The sequence below is a fragment of the Condylura cristata genome, unplaced genomic scaffold, assembly GCF_000260355.1.
Source record: "Condylura cristata isolate star-nosed mole 26May11 unplaced genomic scaffold, ConCri1.0 scaffold00003, whole genome shotgun sequence".
Classification (NCBI taxonomy): Eukaryota; Metazoa; Chordata; class Mammalia; order Eulipotyphla; family Talpidae; genus Condylura; species Condylura cristata.
This window is the reverse complement of record NW_004567104.1, coordinates 1,151,609-1,171,069: the sequence shown is the minus strand read 5'-3', so window position 1 is coordinate 1,171,069 and position 19,461 is coordinate 1,151,609.

The following is a 19,461-nucleotide window of genomic DNA, read 5'->3' as shown; positions in this document are numbered from 1 at the left end:
AGACAGTAAGTTCACATGTCACAGACCTGAAGAAAACCCAGCAGCCTGCCTTTATCTTGTTTTTCTCCTCCTCTGTGTGGTTTAGAAGAAGCAATCTTTCTGCACTGTACTTGGTGACTGCAATACCAAAGGACAAATGTGACTAGGGCAGAAACAAATGTTCAAAACTAAGGAAAATTTCAGATCTGTGAACATATTTTATCATATTGAGAAAACGTGTTTAGCTATAGATTCACAAAAAGTTATGTAGAAATAAAATGAACAGAACATGGAAGAATTGTACTCAACATGAGTGTGAGGATGCAGCAGGCAGAGGTGGTACAACGTGCTGTGTCTACAAATAAGAGTCTTTCCCTTGAGGAAGCAAGTCCATGACCACCATGGATGCCCTCTGAAAGCACTGGGAAGCTCTAGCCACATCACTGATGCACTGCTGTGGGGAAGGAAATGTTGCAACAACTGTGGAAAATTGCCTAGTGTTTCCTCAAAGATGAAATATTCAGCAATTCTGCTTCTGGATACATACCCTAAGGAACAGCAACCAGGGTCACTGGTGTTAGGAGCAGCAATATTCACAGCATCCATATCAATAACACATGGATTAAAAAATAGGCCCTCCCTGGTGGCGCAATGGTGGCGCAACAGGTTAGGACACAACACTCAAGCTAGCTGCATCTGCTTCAGTGCTGAGTTTGATCCCAGGACCCGGAGGTGGCCACATGGCATGGACCTCTCCTGACCCGCCCCTGCTCCCCTCAGCAGTGTACTTCATCGATCTGCCTGTTCTGCTCCCCACTCTGTCTCTGGTGAATCCTCTCGCCGCCCCTGCACCTGTGGCCTGTACCCCAGTTCTGTATGCATAAATAAATAAATCTTAAAAAAAATCAAAACAAGCAAATGTGGTACAAAAATACAAGGGAATATTATTTGGTCTTAACAAAGAAGGAAAATGCATACCACATGAATGAATCTTGAGGACATTATGCTAAGTAAAATAGGCCAATCATAAAAAAAATAGATATTACACAATTCTAGTTATACAAAATACCTAAAATAGTCCAACTCATAAAGGCAGAAATGGAAGTATGGTTGACAGGGGTGGGCATCAAGAAACCACACAGTACTTGTTTGATTTTGCAAGATGAGAAGAGTTCTGCGTATGTGGTGCTGGTCGCAACACAAGTTCACTAGACTTTATGCCATTGAACTTGACACTTAAAAGTGGTCAAGATGACATATTTTATGTAATGTATATTTTGCCACAATTAAAACTAATTATTTTTAAAGCCACTGATACCTGGGTTCATCAGAAGGTCTGATTTAATTGATCTGGAGTACTGCCTGGGCATGGGGATTTTTTTAAAGCTCCCAGGAGATTCTGATGTGTAGCCTGGTTTGAATCACTGCTGCAGTCTTTAAAAACCCTCTGGTCTACAAAGAAACAACCAGATCTGGCAGTCTTTTCAAATATTACATTCCTGTCACCACCAAGCTCATTACTTCAAGGACAAGCTTTATTTCTATGAATAATAAGGTGAATATACACAGAGCAAGAATGCTGGCTGCAAAACAAAGATATGTTGTGATATGTACATGGGATCACAAGCCAAACAACATCCCTACTGCTCCTGACACCCAAGCCACTCAGCCACGTTCTTCCACTTTGTACACATATTGGTGCTGTTTGTGTAAACTTGAAGGTTAAACAACATGGTTAAACAACATGAGTCCAAAAGAATAACATACTTAATTCATTTCCTCTCCAGGGCGCTGCTTCTTCTTATTTAGTTGTTGCTCTTTTAATCAGGACATTGGTTCAAAAATATAGAACTAGCCTGGTCGTAGATACACAAGTATTGTGTAATCTCATTTGGCCTCCCATAAACTCCAATCAGGAAAATTAATTTGGGGAGAATGGGAGAAAGAAAATTACTATTTTCTATTACTATTACTATTTTTATTTTTGAGAGTCTGGAAAGCCCTGTATTTTCTCATTACATCCTCACAACAAATATATTGGATAGTAATGATTTCAGTTGCAAGAACAGAAACAATAGCTTCAGCAAATATCATGTAAATGTCTGAAGATAGATGCTGTTAGCACTGACTCCAGGATTCTCTTGAATTTTCCTTTGTGTCTACTGTCTTCCAGCTGAAAGACAAAAGCTCTAGCTCCACACATCAGAGCAATGTTGAAGCAAGAAGGGTGGGGAGCGGGAGAAGCTGTGCCCACTCCATATGTACACCTCTTTTTTTTTTATTAGTCACATGCAAAAGAATGTAACTGAACTACTATCTCATGCAACACAGAAATTAATTCAAAATTAATTGAAGACCTGATATAAAAACTGAAATCATAAAATACATAGAAGAAAACATAAGCACTAAGTTCCTTGACATTGGTCTAGAAATGTCTCTATGGATTCATCTCCAATAGCAAGAGAAAGAAAAGAGACTACATCAAGCTGGAAAAAATAATAAATGAAAAAAAAAACTACCATCAAAATGAAAGGCATCTTACTAAATAAGAGAATATATTTGCTAATTATATATCCAACTAGGGCTTAACATCCAAAACATATAAAAATTTCATACAACTCAACAACAAAACCCAATTAAAAAATGGTCAGAGGCCAGGCGAGAAAATAACAAGAATAATGAATAGCCATATACCAGAGACATTTTGTGGGGGTAGAGTGGGGAATGGGATCAAAAATTGGGGGCTGGGGAGGGAAGTGCACGGGATTATGGTGATGGCACACAGATGACTTAGTGATGGAAACCCACGGGGATTACAATTGAGAGGGAAAAAAATGTACAAAATGATGTAAAAATAAACTGTTATATATAAAAAAAGAATCATAGCTAAAAAAAAAAAGTGGTCAGAGGATCTGGATATATACCTCTCCAAAGAAGATATACTGATGGCCAATAAGCTCATGAAAAGACTTTGCTCATCTCTCATTATTAGGGAAATGCAAATCAAAGTGACAATAAGACATTTGTGAAAATAGCTACTATCAAAAAGATAATAAACAGCAAGCATAAACAAGTATCAGACATCATGTAGGTTATAGGATCGTTGCACATTGTTGGTAGAGACACAAAAGGATACATCACTACTGAAACACTATGAATATTTCTCCATAATCAAAAGTAGAATGTTCCTATAGGTCAGTTATCCCATTTTTTAATATTTACCAAAGAAAATACAAGAACACTCATTTGAAGAGAAATATCCATCCATGTTTATGCAACATTAGTTGTAAGAGCCAAGAGTTGGAAACAATCTAAAAGCCCACTAGCAGATGATTGGATAAAGAAACTGTGATATATACATACAATTCAGTTTTTACAAAAAGATGAAAGTCTGTATTTTGCAACAACATGGGTAAACCAACATGGCATTGCACCAAGTGAAATGTGAGGTGAAGCACTATAAACACACATATATGGCAGATAAAGTATCAAAACTAATGAAATATGCAAAATTAAAAATAAATAAATAAAACAAATTATTAAACTATAAGAACAAAACCGTGGAGTCCATGTGCTCACTTGGTGGCCAGGGTAGCTGGGGCTCCCATGTTGGGCCAGCAGCAGCTCTGGTGCCTGAGGTGGCGGACTTCATGGTAAGAATCTGGAGAGAAAGAAATCAGCAGACACAGGTGTCTGATATTCTGGTGCAGACCCTGCTGTGAGCACTGTCGGGTGCTCACGCTCAGGTGTGCCAAAGTATTGAGAGCTGTCATGCATTTCTGGCTCAAGCCCCATAGAAGTTCTGGGGCTGCGTGGTGGTGCCACATTCATTGCAATGACAAAGTCAGAGATTCATAAATGCAGGGAGTAAAGGTTCAGGTAAAGTGGCAGCCAGAAAGTTATCTCAGTTTGTGGATGACCAGGTGGTCCTCATCCTGACCACAGCCAAGAAGTTGGAGTTTCTCTCCTCTACTGGGATAGAGAAGTCTTTGCCATTGGCCACTGGGGCTCATGGAATCTATTTAAAAGGAGGAGTGAAAATTTTGGCCTTTTAATGGCTGTTTCTGAATCTATTAAGGATAGCAACAAATTTAGAGCACATGTCACTTACCACTGGACACCGTTTCTTTTATGTTTCAACATGAAAAAGTGAAATAGAAAAAAAAACTGGTGATAAATTTTGGCACAAGAAGAGTTTTTGAGAACCTAAATTTCAAGTGCTTGTCCTGGCAGTAGGGATTTCCCTTGCACTAAGCCAAAGTCTTCCAACACACAAGATTCTTCATAGATAGGTCAGATCTCTAATGTGTCTATGATCTGGTGAAGTGTGAGGGGAGATATTTCTGTTTATTGCCAACCTCCAGATTACCACAAAGATCACCATGCCATTTTCCATAAACTGTCAAACAAAATCCATAAATTCACTAGTTTAGAACGAGGAAAAATGTTCTTGAGTCATTATTGTGCTAGGTTATGTTTTTGATACAAAGACAAGTTGTTACTTGAAGATGCAAAGTTGAAAATGTAATTTGAATTAAGAATTTTGAAGAGACCTGTGGATATCCATTACTGGTCATCCAGCTATGGATGTGCATTACTTGAAATTCTTACACATTACATCTTGTATCTTCGAGACACTGTGAAAACATGGAAGGTAATGTTGTGACAGGGTCTCTCACCTGGGCTCTGCCAGCTGAGCTGCAGGACCTGTCTGGCTTTACTGGTGCTGTACCATTGATCACCAGTGCAGGCTGCATGTAGCTGCAGCAGCAACAGTAACAAGGGCAGTCAGTGGCTCCAGCACCCCAAGCCCTTTGGCTGTTGGTATATGGCTGCCTGCAGGAGTGTTAGACCCCACTGGGGCAGTTCAGAGGCTATGGCTCACATTCCTGCCCTAACCTGAATGTAGGCTGTTCTAGACAAGGGTCAGGTTTTTCCTTCATACATCTAGTTTCAGGATCAGAAGTGAGCCAATCAAATTCAATCTCACTGGATCTATCGGGATTGAGCTCTTCAACTGTTAGTCAAGGACTTGAGCTAATTATACACTCTGAAAATGGAAGTGACTTGGTTGGTTCTAACTGGACCAATCAAACACTAAGATTGAAAAGTAGTTAAATTAGATGTGTAGAATGGGAACCCTTGAAGAGGATGTAATGCAGAACAGGAGCCACCTTGACTCACCAGCAGTCAGCCCTGCAGAGAGAAAAGCATTCAGCAGCTGGACTCTGAAGAGAGAACATTAGCTGATGAGTTCCAAAGAGGAGGCACCAAGCAAATGAACTCATGGGCCTTAAAGTCCTACTCAGCTTTCCAGAACTTTGCAGACCTCTAGACCTCCATAAGCCTTCACAAAGAGAGGCCCAGTTGCTGTACCTGCCACAGACCCTGTCTCTGACATTACTTGCAAGGAGCACTGATGGGCTTGGGCCTGGTATCTAAAAATGCTGTAGCACTGGTGTCCCTGACACCACTTTCTGGTGACCAGTACAGACCAGTATTACAGACTGGTGACCAGCACTTTTCCCAGTCACCTTTAGAGTTAACCACAGCCTACATTTCTCTAGCACTGACCTTTGGTGTTGTATCTGTTGCTGTGAGCTCCAGTGTGTGCTACTGTCCAGCCAGACTGCCACTTCGTGACCCCACTTGTAAGCACCTCTAGCTGGTACCATGACTTAGACCTTGGTGCATCACTGACCAGAATGCCACCAGCTCCAAGTCCATCTGGCACAATGCCATCCGGCACAGCAGCCTTGTCTGGGAGGAGACAGCTGGCCAGCTGTGGCCTTAGAAGCTCTTTCCTTTTCCCAATCTCTTACTTGTTAAATAAACCCTGTGGTTGTTGGACACGGAGCCTAAGAGGTGTCAGGGTTGAGCATGTGGGTGAAAACTCAGAGACAGCAACATTTCCCCTGCTCCTTGGCACTGTTTTAAACGCTTCGTAAGTACTGTTGTGGTATCACACTGGGTATGGAAGGAACTGCTTACTGAATGGCTGCTGGGATGGGCCTGAGGCTGAATGCAGCAGCTAAAGTGACATGTTCTCCTCGAAAGAACATGGGTTCTGATTCTTCTCTAAACAAGTGTCCAGAAATGAAAGATTTACATACTAGATTTAGAAAAACCTGTCTTTTCACAGAACAATGCAATGCAAGCCTAAACACAGTCTTGCTTACTCAGCCTCTTGAAATAACAGAGCCCTAGTGAGACAATCTTTGGCTACAAGAAGGTCAAGGGGAAATAAGTAAGCAACTCAAAGTTGAGGAGCAGTGATTCCTTTCTTGAAAAGGAGGGGCAGCCCCCATACCAAAAACCACTTTGCCTCACGCCTTTGTATTCTACAGTGTTCTGTCCCTGTTCTAATATCCAACTTAGTACTTAAAATGATATTATAATCTGTCTGTTTGCTGTTTCAAGGCTGTTATATATTTTCTGGTTCTTCAATTTAAAAAACAAATAAGATTTAATTTTTTAAAAGAAGGGGAAGATGGGCCCTCCCTGGTGGTGCAGTGGGTTAAAGCACAGCACCGAGAATCTAAAGCCGCTTCCGCATGAGTTCGATTCCCGCCTGCCCCGGAGGTGACCACATGGTGTGGCAGACCTCTCCTGGCCCGCCCGCTGCTCCCCTCAGCAGTGTACTTCCTCCATCTGCCTGTTCTGTTCCCCGCTCTGTCTCTGGTGAAGCCTCTCATCGCCCCTGAGCCTCTGGCCTGTACCGCAGTTCTGTATGCACAAATAAATAAATCTTTAAAAAAAAAAAAAAAAAAAAGAAGGGGAAGATGAAGATAGTGGGAAAATGAAGTAAGGAGGATCAATTGTCTGGTAAAGGATGTAAATTGGACTTTTGTTGGCAAAAAATACAGATTTTTGTTTATATGACTGCATGTCTGAAATCTGCATAATGTTATAAACCAATACTACTTCAATTTAAATTCAATTTATTGATTCAATTAAAAATAAAAAATAAATCCATTAAGTATTAATAACTTACCTTTATCAAAATCATTATATTTTCTAAAATTTAAGAGTTTTATAATTTACAACCTTAATGACTAATTTAATAGAAGCCTGGATTATCATGGTTGCTTCTCCAACTTACTTTGTTTTGCAATATATTGTTTTGGTTCAAGTATATCAAGAAACTCCAGTGTTACATGGATATATATAATTGAAAAAAGGAGGAGTGTCTTAATATGTTCAGATAAATTGTGAGTATTCTGCTTTGATACAACCCCCAATCTCAAGAAGTGGTAGTTTCTTAAAGGTTAATTGCAATGTGAAATACACGTGAACTTTTCAAAGTCTGTTGCATTAAAACTCTCTGACCTATATTTCAGTTTAAATGAATCTTAATAACCTCACATACTGAGTATTTACAGAGTTTTGATTCAGGAGTCAAACAGATCTTCTGAATGTTGTCTCATTTCATTTTATAGTATCAAAAAAAACACATTCATTTATATTATCATAAAATCATTAGAAAGTCTTGGAAAGCTTTCAAGTCTATTGTATCAATTCTATAGCACTACATGTATGTTTCTAAAATTTGAATTTTTGCAAACTTTATGACTAATTTAATAGAAGCCTGAGTCTAAGCACAAAAGTTATTATATGCGTTAAGTCCTATCACCTTGTAGTGACAGTTACTTCATTAGAGAAAAATATTTGCCAAATACCCAGTGAAGTTTGAATAACCATAGCTTATTTTCCAACTCTTTTTTTCCTGTACAATAGAGTTCTGGAGGGAAAATCTAGTCCGGCTCACAACTCAAACAATAGCACAAGTGCTTTTCCTCCAGTGGCCATGATGTCCCTAAACAGTGCTCACAACAGTTGGTGTCACAAAATTTACGATGCTCATCAAGAGCATTCTTGAATGAAAGACCTATTTGTTGCTTTTTGCATGAGCATCTAACAGGAGAAAACACAAAGACAACTAATAGTTTGATTTCTCTGCCTGATTCAAACTAAGGCATAAGCAATTTCACCCATCTTTGTGTTTGTACCATCAATGCAAATGGTACAAAACGCAGTAACATTTTAGCATTACTATGAAATTACTTTTTATTTTGTTGACTCCTGAAGGGTCTTGGGGACCTTAGTATCCCAAGGACTGTACTTTAAAATTTTCTGCTCTAGAATGTCCTGTAGATGTGCTCTTCAGCATCCTGACAATTAACTGGCTTCTAGACAGGAGAAGGAAACTAACATGTTTCTGCATGTCCAGATCCCTCTTGATCTCACAAATTACAACTCATATTTTTTCTCCCTTCCAATATACTGAGTTAGGACTTCTGCAAATACTGAAAATACTCTTCCTCTAGTACCATTACAAAACCATGCTCATAGCTTTTTACATCGCTCAACTCATCCCTTTGGGTAGCAAGCTACTTAAAGCAGTGCGCCTAGGCCAAAAGTGGTCACCAGCATCAGTCACAAATTGTTATCCTTCTCTAGCATTTGACAAAGGTCTGATTGAATCTTATTCTCTAAAAAGAAAATATTTGTCTTAGAAATGTTTAACCAATAACTCTGGGGTTATCCCAGAACATAGGGAAGGTCTATTCTAAGGTAAATGCAACCTGGATATTGTGCCCCAAATCTTGTAATCAGATTCAGAATATGATTTTGACCATCAGAATATGATTTTTATTGACTGTCAATAAAAATGCATTTCTTGGGGCCCTCCCTGGTGGCGCAGCAATTTAAAGCACAATACTGAGAAGCTAAAAATGCATTTCTCCAAGGCACAAGTGACCCCAGTTAAAAAATCAGTCTTCCTTAGACTCCAGCCTTGATTTGAGTGAGTCACAGGCTGAAAATAAATATCATTTACATTAAAAACAGTCCTAAAGGCCTCTCACTACCAGATTCCTAAATTCTGAAAGACCAGTTTAGTTATTTCCACAGTCTCTGAGCTACACCATATCCTCCCAATAAAACTCTCTTTGCTAAAATCAGCTGAAGTCTGCTTCTGTTGCTTGCACCAAGTGACTCTAATTGATATAACTCCAAAGACAAATTGCAAGCTTTACCCAACAAAGCATAGCTGCTTACAATTCTCCAAATCACAATATTCTAGGCTTGAAAAATATTAGGCTCCCCTAAGCACCCATTATTTTTCTTTGAGGTTCAGGTTCTTTGAGATTTGTGTGTATTTTCACAGCTGATGTATTCATTATCATACCACCTACTGTCAAGACAGTGGAAAGTCTTCTCATAGTCACTTCCTAGGGAAACCATGATTATTTTCCAAGCCCCTGAGACATAACTTTTTAATTACCATTTAACAGAAGAAACATTGTTTGCTAGATGCCTTAGCACAATATATGCTAGGAAAGTGAACATTTATGCACTGGTGCCATGGCTGACAACCATGTCTATCCAATAGATTATTTAAATATGGAAAACAGAAGCAGGAGATGACCTGACTCTCCTGTTAAATTTATTGTTATCCTGGTTGCACTGGTCAGTCTCTGTTTATGTGATATATATGTGTTTCTTTTGGTTCTCAACATTCAACATCATCAAGCTTCCTATGACTGGACAGTTTGATCAGTTTGATGCAGAAGAGACAGGATCAGGGTAATATCTTTTATGCTGAAGTCACAAACTCTGGATGCAAAAGGGATCAGGCACTGAGCAAAACTGCAAATAGCAGATTGGTGTGGACAGTGACCAACTGAAGAACTCATACATTATTTCAAGGGAGAAGATGACATTCCAAAATTCTGTAATAATGGAGGTAGTCTCAAAAAGGGGGGTCTGTGGACTTTGTAAACTGGAGGAAAATCTTGTTTCTTTCTTTTTTTTTTAAGATTTATTTTTTATGCATACAGAACTGAGTTACAGGAGAGGTGCAGGGCGGAGAGAGGAGTGAAGAGAGGATTCACCAGCGACAGAATGGGGAGCAGAATAGGCAGATCCACAAAGTAAGTTGCTGACAGGAGCAGCGGTCCAGAAAAGAGAGGTCTGCTGCGGCATGTGGATCACCTCCTTGGCCGGGATCAAACTCACACTGAAGCGGCTGCCACCAGCTTGCCACCAGCGAGGGCCCAAATTATTTCTTTACTGCATTTCACACACATGAAATAAAGAGAAAACAAAATTGCTAAGAATATGAAATGAGATAAGAATAATGAAATATTAAAATATGCAAAACTTCAAGCTACCTAGTTCCATATTTACAAGGCCCCAAAGTAATGAAATTCTGCTTTTTAAACAGAAGACACTCTGTGATTCTGATGAGTAACAAGCATTAAGAAAATCAAAGGTGGCCCTCCCTGGTGGTTCAGCAAGTTAAAGCACAGCAGTAAGAAGCAGTAAGAAGCTAAAGCCACTTCAGCATGAGTTTGATTCCTGCCAGCCCCAGAGGTGATCCACATGGTGCAGCAGACCTCTCCTGACCCACCTGTTGCTCCCCTCAGCAGTGTACTTTGTTGATCTGCCCATTCTGCTCCCCGCTCTGTGCGTGTGGTGAATCCTCTCACCACCCCTGCACCTCTGGCCTGTACCCCAGTTCTGTATGCATAAATAAATAAATCTTTAAAAAAAAAAAGAAAAAAGAAAATCAAAGCTGTTCAATGCCCATAAGCAAGCAGGAAGACACAGGGCAAAGTCTTCTATGTATTGGCATTATGATTAACTTAATGGCTCAATGGAAATGCCTGCATTTTAGAGCTATTTGTAGTTTTATAAGCAGTTGTTTATTATCATTATTATCATTATTTCTCCAAATGTTGCATTACTACTTATAGATAAAATTCATTGAAATCCTGATACACAGAGCAGATGAACACAGAACAGAAGAATGAGGTCCCTCTAGGCATGCTAGGCATACATTTTCAGCATCTTGAGGGTAAAGCAGAATGGGAGGAGCACATCTAAAACCAGGAGAAACATCACCAAAAATATTTTGGATGTTTTTGTTCAATGAATTTGACCCGTAGGTACCTAACCCATAACCACTGACCCAAAGCATACCTGGGAAAGTAGGAATACAAGTACAGCATTTATTGAACTAAATGCCAGGTATATTTGCATACCTTGTCAAAGAAATTCTGACATTCAACATGTACAATAACCTTGTTAACGAGGCAAAGGGTCTGATTTTCACTTGTTAAAAAATAATAGGGTTCAGATACCTTAAACACCTTTCCAATGTAACATATCCAAGTAGTGGTTTTGCTGAACTTTGTTTCCAGATGTGTCCAAAGTCCTTGTTTCTTCTGAGAAGAAAAAAAAATGGCCTAAATGTCTACATGGCACAGCAGATACTCTGTTCAGTCTATGAAATCTTAAAAATCTTGAATTCAATACAGACATTCAACAATCAAGACTTGTTACATTAAAATCTGAATTTCGGGCTCTCCTTGGTGGCATAACAAGTTAAAGCACAGCACTACGAAGCTAACCACAGCCACTTCATGAGTTCCATCCCCCACCTCAGATCCACATGGCGTGGCAGATCTCTCCTGACCTGCCCGCTGCTCCCCTCAGCAGTGTACTGCATCAATCTGCCTATTCTGCTCCCCGCTCTGTCTCTTGTGAAGCCTCTCACCACCCCTACCCCTTTGGCTTGTACCCCAGTTCTGTATGAATAAATAAATCTTTAAAAATATATATCTGAATTTCCAGATTCAAGGGAAGACAATTTGAGCCACTCTGGCAACTTTGGAAGTGCTGGTGTATCTGGCATTCTGGAAATAGTTCCTGTTAACACTGTCCATCATGGGCTGGGTGGTGACTTTATTTGATGGTGTGCCCCATCTTAACCTATCACTCATATTCACTTCATTTGCTGGCTTTCCTACCCAGCCTTTGTAGACATTGCCCTGTGCTTCCTCTTATTTCTGTCCAGAGTGTGTTTTCATCCCAGACAAAGGGAAACTTTTGCATCCTCCTCTCCCATTGCTGGGCAGGACATCTGAGAGGTAGGAAATGCTACAAACACTGTCAAATAAAGTATAACATGCGGGTCTGTAGATTTCATTTGAAGTGCATGACTGTGGTAATGTTTAGGACTTGAATGCAACTTTAATCAAAGTATAATAAATAAGTTGTTCTTCATCAATCTTTATTCATTCCATCTTTTTTTGCAAATGGCTTGCAAATAGCCATTTTGCTTTGTCTCACTAGAGGAGGCATAGAATTTAACTGCTTTGACACTCAATATTTTTGAAATTGAAGTTTACATACAGATCTGCCATTGAAGTACTTTTAACTTGAAGGAAGCAAACCAATATCTTGACCGCTCACCAACCACCAAACATAAATTCACTTTGCGATATTTAATATTTCAAGCTTGATTATTAGGATGCCAAAAATCATTTTTATCTAAATAGATCAATGAACTGTAAGCAAACAAACATGTACACACACACACACACACACACAAATGTGATATAAAACAATTCATGACTGGCTTTGCCTTACTTCCTCAAAAAATCTTCTATGGCTAATCCAATCTCACTTGGATTACGCTGAACAGTCATGCATTAGTCTATACTAGATTATTTTACAATTGAGAATTATTCGCTCTTGGACTTATCTTGTAGAATTTCAGTACTGAAGAGAAATTAGAGGATTATTTAATCCACCTTTTCATTTTATAGTCAAGAAACTAAAATCCAGAAAGCCTAAGTGTTTTCCCCTAAGTTACAAAAAATATTTGGTTAAAAAGCACATTTGGTCTTTGGTCTTTACATTACAACATACATTCATTTATTATGAACCTTCACAAGCACACTCTGAAAATAGTATGCCTGATATTTGTAATTTACTTATAAATACCTTAGCTCAGACAGTGTAAAATGAATGTATGGAATTGTTAGTCTTGATGTGTATGCTAAGGATAGTTAGTTGCCCTAATCAAGAATCCACAGCTAACATTTAATCAAAATGCCACACAACAGAGAGGTGTATTGCAAGACTTCATCTACCTTCGATCAACACCAGAGGTTTTGCTAATGGTAATTAATATTAATAGGTTTTCATTGGTGAAATTAGTGACTTGTTTATTGTGTTATATTGATTATATAAGTGGGCTGCTTTTGGAGAAATTACTGCTTTTCAAGGTAAAATGTTTAAATTCCTTACCTTTTACCAATCAAGGTGAGACTTTGCGCATAAGGATGGTGCCCAGGGCTAGAATCAGAAATGTTTCTATACCCATCCCTGATTTCAAAGGATCCTGGTAGTTGACATCACTATATGGTAAGTGGAATCTTGCGTCTATCTGACATACAAGGTGTGATGAGAGCTCCTAAGAATGGGGACTTCCCAAGATTTCATAACAATTCCGGAGCCTCCTTACTAATAAATATTTATTTATTATTGAAATAACATTGGTTTACATCACTGTTTATGTCCTAGAAATGCAGGATCTCCCCCTTCATATGTTACCACACCCACCACCGATACATATTCCTTCACTGCAGTCCATTGTGCTCCCTCCCACTTTGCTCACACATTCCGCTCTCCCACCCACTCTAGTAACCTCTGTTCTGGAGTTAGCTTTCTAGGGTTTGTTTGTTTGGCTTAATCTGACCCTTTGTTTTCTCTAAATTCCACATATAAGTGGCATCATCCAGAATCTGTCTTTCTCTTTCTTATTTATTTCATCTAGCATAAGTCCCTCCAGTTCTATCCATGTTGTTGCAAATGGCAAGAGTTCATCATTTTCATAAATGAGTACATTGTGTGGGGGTGGGTGTGTAATTTCTTTATCTACTAGTCTGCATTTGGGCACTTAGGCTATTTTCATAGCTTAGCTACTGTAAGTAGCACTTCAATGTACATTAGACAGTGTGCCTCCTTTTGAATGAGTGTTTTTGTATTTCAGGGGTAGATACCTAGGTATGGAATTACTGAATCTTATGGTAGACCCATCTGTAAACTTTTAAACTTTTGAGAAACTTTCATTTTTTTTTTTTTCAAAATCTGGACCAATCTACATTCGCAACAACATTTGTAAAAGGGTTCCCTTTCCACCATATTCTCACCAGCATTTGTTTCCATATGGGTCACTCTCACAGGTGTAACATGGTATCTCACAATGGCTCTGATTTGCATTTCCCTGATGATTAGTGATGAACATTTTTCATATGCCTATTGACCATCTGTATGTCTTCTGGGAAGAGCTAACTACTTAGCTCTTCTGCTCTACTTTTTTATTGAATGCTTATTTTTGCTGAATTGTATTAATTTTTAATAGATCTTGCACATGAGTCCCTTGGTAAATGTGTGGTGTAAAAGTATTTTCTCCCATCCAGCAGGATGTCTGTTTGTTTTAGTGATAGTTTCTTTCACTATGCAGAAACTTTTAAAATTGATTTTTTTTTGTTTTCCTCATATACAGATAGACCCACAAAGACATCTCTGAAGCTTTTTATAAAGTGTTTGACCTATATTTTCTTCTATGAACTTTATGGTCTCATATTTTATATCCAAGCCTTTTATCCATTTTGAGTTAAAATTTGTATATCGTGTGAGACAGTGGACTAGTTTCAGTCTTGCACATGCAGCTGTCCATTTTTCCCAATACCATTAATTGAACAGGTTTTTCCTTACTCCAATGTATATTATTGGTTCCTTTGTTATAGGTTAACTATTCATATAGATGTGGGTTTATGTTTGGGCTTCTAGTCTATGTGTGTGTGTGTGTGTGTATTTATTTTAATCCTAGTACCATACTGTTTTGATCACTATATATTTGTAGTAAGGTCTAGAATTATAATACATACATGGTTACAGAAATTGGGTAAAAACTATTTGAATATAAATTTGTTATAGTGAGATTGTCAGGAAGTAACCATTGTCACTTCTAAAAGTGTGGACTTTGAAATCTACCATGAAGAATGTAGTACTTATGAATGCCAATATGAGTTGAACTACATTTTTGAAAAAGTACTCATCCCCTAATACCTCAAAATATGACATTATTTGGATATAAAATCTTCAAAGAATGGCAGTAATCCAATATGACTTGTGATCTAATAATATTTGAAGACATATTTGGTATTTGAAGATATTTGAAGACAGATACAGAAACAGGAAGAACCCCATGTGAAATGAAAGGAGAAATAAGGGTGATGTGTTTATAAGTCAAGGAAAATAGATTGTCAACAAGCACCAGAAGTTAGGGGAAAGGTACTGAATAGATTCTGTCTCATGGCCCTTAGAAATAACTAATCCTGCTGATACGCAGATTATGGATTTATAGCCACCAGAGCTGTGAAACAACGAGAGGACTGTTTTTTAAGTCATTCCATTTCTGGTACTTTGTATGACAACTCTAATAAACTAAAACAATGACCATCTGTTTATAAGAATTCAATAATTGCCAATTTCACAAGGCTTACAAATAATTAACTGTAATTCCTAAAACATTTTAATGAATTAAGTTGTACCCTTCTTAAAAATCTATACTACAAACTTGATAATGGAAGGGTAGGTTGGCACTAGCTAAGCCCCCTATCAATGCTCTCTAAACAAAGTTTATAAGAAACACACATATTAGAACAAAGTTGTGTTTATTGTCTCATTGCAACACAAGCCAAAAGGAGTAGTGGAGGTTTTGATAAGAGGGTATTAGAAGTGACTTTCAAGATTTCGGCTTGGTAATGATTTGGGGCATAGTTCAAGGAAACTAGGCCTTACTCTTTATTGGATGGTGTCAGGAAGCAGGATGATTTTGTTATTGAGTATTTTAATAACTCTTATCTGAAAGGCAGAAGGAACAAAATCAAGCTAAATCTGTCATTGACAAAGGAACAAGAATTACTTATATCAGGCCATAGAAGGCTTATATTAGTTTTTTTTCCTCCATTGTATTCTCTGTGGTTTCCCACCAGCATGGCACCCATGATCCATCACAGTCCCTTGTGTTCTTTCCTCTCCAATTTTGACCCCTAGTACTCCCCCTCCCCTGCTATTTGCCTCAGATCTATGATCTATGGTCAGCTTGCAAGTTCTTTTTGTTTTTCCTGACATTTTGCTAGGTTTCTCTATATTCTACAAGTAAGCGCACCCATATGATATATATCTTTTTCCTTCTGATTTATTTCACTTAGTTTTCCTTCCAGATGCATCCATGTTCATGTTGCTGTAAGTTTCAGCTTGAGCTTGTCTTTTTTGATCACTCAGTAGTATTCTATTGTGTATACACCACATTTCTTGATCCAATCGTATGTTTTGGAGAATGTGGGTTGTTTCTGTATGTCAGCTATTGTGAATATTGCTGCAAATAAACATAGGAGTGCAGAATTTTTAAGGAACAAAATAACCAAAAGCAATCTGTGGGTCTGTTTGAATTTTGAGTTGAAAATCAAGTTATAAGGAGACATTTTGGGTAGGCATCTAAGGGATGTGAATACCACAGATTTTCTTTTACATCATATTAAAACTTTGCAATTTTTGTTGGCTATGATACTGTTGTGGTAATATTACAGAAAAAGTCCTTCTCTGTTAAAAAAAAATTATGCTGCAAGAATTATGAGGAATTTTCTTTAAGATATTTTAGCAAATAAAAAAGGAAAAAACAAAACAGCAAAATATGTATTATACAACATTCTCTGCTATTGTATATGTTTTAATATTTCCATAATAAAATGTTAAAATAAATTTGACAAAAGAAAAAATAACTTAGGCTTATTATTTAATTGTAGCGAAGTTTTACTGGTGCTTTTATAGATAGAAACCTACCAAATTTACACTTTAAAAGTTACAGATTTGCTGTGTGTCTGTTAAACTGAATCAAGTTGTTGTAATGAAACAATCTATTATAAGACCACACATATTTGGGAGCCCAGTGTAGATAAGTTTTCATATTGTTTGACTAGGGAGACAATTTATTGTAACTTTTTTTGTTGCAAGTTACAGAATCTCAATTCATTTTGGCCTAGCAAACAAAATGAGGCAGGACTTATCATCAGGTCTGGTATTTAATTTTACCCTACTTACAGACTATTAGTTGTGCTATTGCTATTTCATGGACACTGCCAGGAGACAGAAAACTGGAGTGGAGAGGGACAAAGGACTTGACTATTTACAGACAATGAGCATGAGCAGCAGCACAGTTACATCTGTTCCCTTATCTGAGTCCTCTAGTGGTGACATGATATGATTTAGATGTATACTCTGAACATAGTAGGTTTGCATCACAGCTGAGCTTGGGAAATCCATCACTTCCTGGGGCAAGCACTAAGAAATTCTGCTCTTTGTCCTCGAGGCACAATTACCAAGAGAGTTCATAGTCACCTCCAAATTTCCCACAAGGTTTCACCTTAACAGAAATTTCCACATAGTGAACCCAAATGCAATCCTGAGTCATCTCTATGTCTAGACAAAGAACTCTGCCCTCAAAATACATATCATTTTTGCCTTGTCATAGGACAGGCAAAATTGAATAAACCACAGTTTATAAGTTACTGAAAAGAAGGACAAGAGCTTGTCTGCCTCCACAGGAGGTTTCTTGTGCTCAGCAGTTTACGTAAGATTAGGAGTGATACAGGGCAGCAAGGGGCACTAAAATTGGCCAAGGACAGTGCTCAAATAGTTTACCCATCACTGTCTGAGTTCTTCCCCCACCCACACAATTCCAAGACTACTGGGTTCAAGGAATGACAGTAGGATTTATTTAATAAAATGGGGAAAAACAAAGAGTTACTGAAGACAAAAATGGCCATTTACCTCACCCAAAGCCGTGTCCAGTGTTTTTCAGTCCTAAACAAAAGCAGCAAAGATGGCATCTTCCTGCCTCTGCCCACCTGAAGCACATGGCAGCCAGACTACAGTCCATGCTCCAACTTATGAGATAGAAGAAGACACAACAGGAAATGCTCTTAAAGCTGCCAGGAAGCCTCAGCCCAGCACCAGACAACACTCAAAACAGGCGTTGCAGCAGTTGAAGAACCTGACAAACAGCCCCACTCACACAACTCAGCGAAGCTCCAGATATTCCCCTTCTCTGCCAAGCTGTAACTTCCAAGACCAGAAACAATTTCGGTCCACTTGCAAAGTCAGGCTACTTGCAAAGCCTCCGAATTTTTCCTCTCTGAGATTGGATGTTTCTGACCACGCTCAGAGGTCCATAACACCCTTCTGGAAGATTGGCCTGGTGGAGGCTGAAATCCACTAACCCCCAAATGCTGAAATCTGAAAACTGCCAAATCCCAAGACTGAATGAATTGGAGTCCCCTTCTGCAGCTCCTTATATTTCTTCTTTCACAGTCCACCTCCAAAATATGATATTTTTTTTTATCATTTTCCCTGGTCTATCCTCACCAGCAAACCCCTCCAGGGGGCACCACCTGTAATATTTGGCTTCAGCCACTGGTTAGAGGGGCTCACCTGAGTTTTGTGGGTTTTTTTGTTTTTTGTTTGTTTGTTTGTTTTTTCATTTTTTTTTAAACAAGACTCATTCTGCTATTTTAAAGAAATAAAAAGTAGCCAGTGTACCCTAGTTTTTAAAGGGAAGTATGGAAAGGAAGATAGTTTAAGGAGAGGTGCCCTGCTTCACACATGTCCCTTTTATGTACTCTAGATTCAGTGGGTAGAGGAAAGAGGTCACCTCTTGTTCAGCAGAGGTGGTAAATAAGCCATGAATCAGAAGTTAACAAAAGGTTGGGCACCCCACCATTCTAAGCCACAAAGTCACCCATTAAGCACAAGCCCAGCTACAGTAGTAACTTGCAAAGGCAAGCAAATCTCACAGTTCAACTCAACACACAGTTTCCTGAGAGTGCGCTGGCTCACAGTGGCCAGTGTACAAAGGCACCTGTCTCTGAGTCAAAAACCCTAAGGCAGGAGGAAGAAGAAAGAAGAACTGGAAAGGCCAGTCTGGCAGTCTGAAGAGGTCATTGATGTGGGTCAACCAGCAGTCATGACCACTTTCATCCCACCTACTTTCTGCAAATGCCTAGAGGAAAGAAAAATATAATTATCCTGGCCAACTTAATCCAAGAGCAATGACATAAAGGGGGAAGCAAGAAATTTCTCCATACCTGGGGAGACATCTTCCAGGGTAAGAGTGGATGGGTTGATTGTATTTTTAGAAAAAACAAACCAAATTTTCTCTGCAGAGAATTGCTTTTCCTGTTCTTTGTGTCAACACCTCTGAAACCAAATTGCTTTTTGAACAAACAGAGCCTAACACTGAAACAATGAAATCTCATGTCAGCATGGCAAAGATGGGTATACTGATTCATCAGTGAAGGAAACAGAGATGCCTACAATGAAAAACTAAAGGTGGAGGGAAAGGAAATTAATTCTGATAAGAATTCCACTTGCTTGAGTTTTAGGTTAAAGGTGGAGTAATATTTTATTTTCTTCAATAAAAGTTAACATGTGGGAGTTTATGGACACCTAATTTTTGACAAAGGAGCAAAGAAGATACAATGAAACAAAGAAAATTTGTTCAGCAAGTGGTGCTGGGAAAACTGGGAAGCTACATGCAAAAAAATGAAACTAGATCACTGC